This window comes from Monodon monoceros, unplaced genomic scaffold, assembly GCF_005190385.1.
Source record: "Monodon monoceros isolate NGI ecotype Baffin Bay Population unplaced genomic scaffold, NGI_Narwhal_1 Super_Scaffold_10, whole genome shotgun sequence".
NCBI classification, from domain to species: domain Eukaryota; kingdom Metazoa; phylum Chordata; class Mammalia; order Artiodactyla; family Monodontidae; genus Monodon; species Monodon monoceros.
The window spans coordinates 40,822,803-40,825,320 of NW_021703766.1; the positions used below are offsets into that span (position 1 = coordinate 40,822,803).

The following is a 2,518-nucleotide window of genomic DNA, read 5'->3' on the forward strand; positions in this document are numbered from 1 at the left end:
TGGTAGTCATTGCTTGGGCAGGTCCTGTGCTTGGTGCTACGCTCCTTAGCCACAACCAGGATGACTGCCCAGCTTCAGCAGGCTGTTCAGTATTTATGCATTAATTTACATGAATGATGCATGAACATGGCAAAACTCCACTGCATCAGCCTCCCAGCAATTGGGCTCTTTTTGGAAGAGAAGTCTTATCCCTTCTCTGGCACATGAAGACATACATAAATGTATTCTTCCTCACTGCTGTGGAGGATGTCTGGCCTGCATCCACTGTCCCCAGGGACGGGCAGGTAGGTTGCTTCTTGTTTTTAGCTATTACAAACAATGCTGGAGTGAACCTTCTTGTGTACATACTTTTGCAGAGACCTACATTTCTGTGGATTAGGCTCTCCCACTGGAGAAATCGCTGGGTCAATGGATTAGCAGGTTTTGGTTTTGTTGCTGCTCGAAGGCACTCTAAAAAGTGTTGTGATGAAGTGGCTTAGGTGTCTGAGTGAGGAGCGCCAGAGGGGCAAGTGAGACGCCTGAGTGGGGAGGGCTTTGCCTTCCTCTGGCAGCGGAAACCTTCCACGTACGGTGTTGATGCTCTAAGGCCAGCGGCCTGGGCCCCTTTAAGCTGTTGATCGTTCAGTGCCTGCTCAGGGTCTCTTCAGTGCCCCCGGACTCTCCCCGTGCTCAGGGTCCGCGGAAGAGGCCCAAATGAAGCTGTGGGTCTGGTTTCCACCAGCGGGCGGATGAGCCCCCAGAGCTGACGGCGCCGGAGACCCCGGTGGTCAGCGTGCGGCCGAGGAGGGCAACCGGCCTCCAAGGCTGAGGGCGCCAGTGTGATGGGTCCGACACGTGGTCACTGCGGGACCACGGCCGGGTTGAGCCCTGATCCAACGCTGGGGAGCCGGCAGCCCGGCCGTGCTAGCGGGCCCTGGATCTCCCGACCGGGGCTCGGCCTCGCCGGACAGCTTGCGTCAGTTCTGGAGGGCCGAAGACCAGATCTTTCGCGAGCATTCCCCAAAGATGGGCCACCCTGGCTCCACGCCGGGGTCGGACACTGCAACACTGGGAAGACTAGCGGGCCCGGCCCGCCCGCTGTTCACTGCCCGAGCTTCCGGCTTCCGAGTACAACTCTTCGGTCTAAGCCGCCTGCGACGAGGACCTTACACAGCGCATGCGTCAGCCGCCGACAAAACTTGTGCGCGTGCACGCAGCCTATACAGTAAATGGTGATGGGGAACGGACTCTCGCGGTAGCTGTGCGGGCGGCGCCGTGGCTTAGTTGGTTAAAGCGCCTGTCTAGTAAACAGGAGATCCTGGGTTCGAATCCCAGCGGTGCCTCAAGTGAGCGTCCCGGCTCTCATTTTACCCACGCCCTGTTTTGCTCTGCGCCCCTACCCAGTTCCTCCTCGCTTTGAGGGTATGAGGGGCAGCTTAAGAAGCCAATTTAATGCCCCCCTGCCCGCGGCGGTGTGGGGCGCTGGCCCTCCTCGGAGTCAGCCCCTAGCGTTTCCTTGAGCTGCGGGGCATCCTTGACTCGGCCTCCGGAGCAGAGAGGACGTCCCCTGGAGGCGGCGCGGGACTCCCCGGGTGCCGTGGGAACACTCCTGGGGTTAGAGATGCCCCGCAGGGCGAGCAACCTGCCCAGGTTCCGCCGCCGCTGCGTTGGGAGGCCGAGCCCGGGCACTTCTCCGTCGATTTATTCCGGAAGCGGCCGACTGGACTTGACACCTCTCACATAGGCCTGCTGACTTACTCCCCTCTCTCCAGCCACGCGATCCGGATCATCATTCCCCAGATTGAAGACTGGGGCTTGCAGAGGTCAAGTGAGGCCCAAAGTCACGGGCACCTGGGAGAGCGGAGGATTGAACCCGGCCAGCGTGACCCTCAGGCTGATGAAAGAATGAAATTTCCAGGGAGGGAAGCTGGAAATTTGGGACTTCCTGTGCCAAATTTAGAGCCGGCTTCTCCAGAGGGCCCGGTGTGAGGCTGAACTCTAAGGCCCGGGGCTGCACAAGTAGACGGTTGTGGGTCCTGACCCAGAGAAATTGCATCGGAGTCTCTGGGGGTGCAGTGAGGCATTGGAATGAAAAGTTACCCAGGAATTCTCATGTCAAACGAAACAAAATTCAAGTCAGATGCAACAGGACAGTCCCAACGAGCTGCAGAAATTGCAGTTATGGTATCAGCCTGTGTTCCCAATAGACCACCTGCCCCAGAAGCAGCTCCTTTCTCTCCTTCTCCCACGGGTCTGAGTTTATTGTGTGTGTGTGTGTGTGTGTGTGTGTGTGTGTTTCCTCCCTCTTCTTTGGGGGTCAGTTCTCGCCCTTTGCAACTTGGTTGTTTTTGATTGGCGTTGCACAGGAAAACCTGTAGGGATACTTTGAAGCTTTGCATTTCTGTTGGGAGCATCCTCCTAATCCAATTGGAGATGGGTTTATTGGTAATAAGGCTTGAGTCACTGTGGCGCTGTTTTTTTTTTTGTTTTTTTTTTTCTGGCTCATCTTTACTGCTAGCCTGAGGTATTCCAGGTCAGT

At 56.9% G+C, this 2,518-nt stretch overlaps 1 non-coding gene across 1 annotated transcript; it reads left to right on the forward strand.

The window, feature by feature from the left end:
- The first annotated feature begins 1,248 nt into the window (after positions 1 to 1,248).
- TRNAT-AGU lies at positions 1,249 to 1,322 on the forward strand. The gene has a single exon. It is a non-coding gene; the product is annotated as a tRNA-Thr (tRNA).
- The last annotated feature ends 1,196 nt before the right edge of the window (positions 1,323 to 2,518 follow it).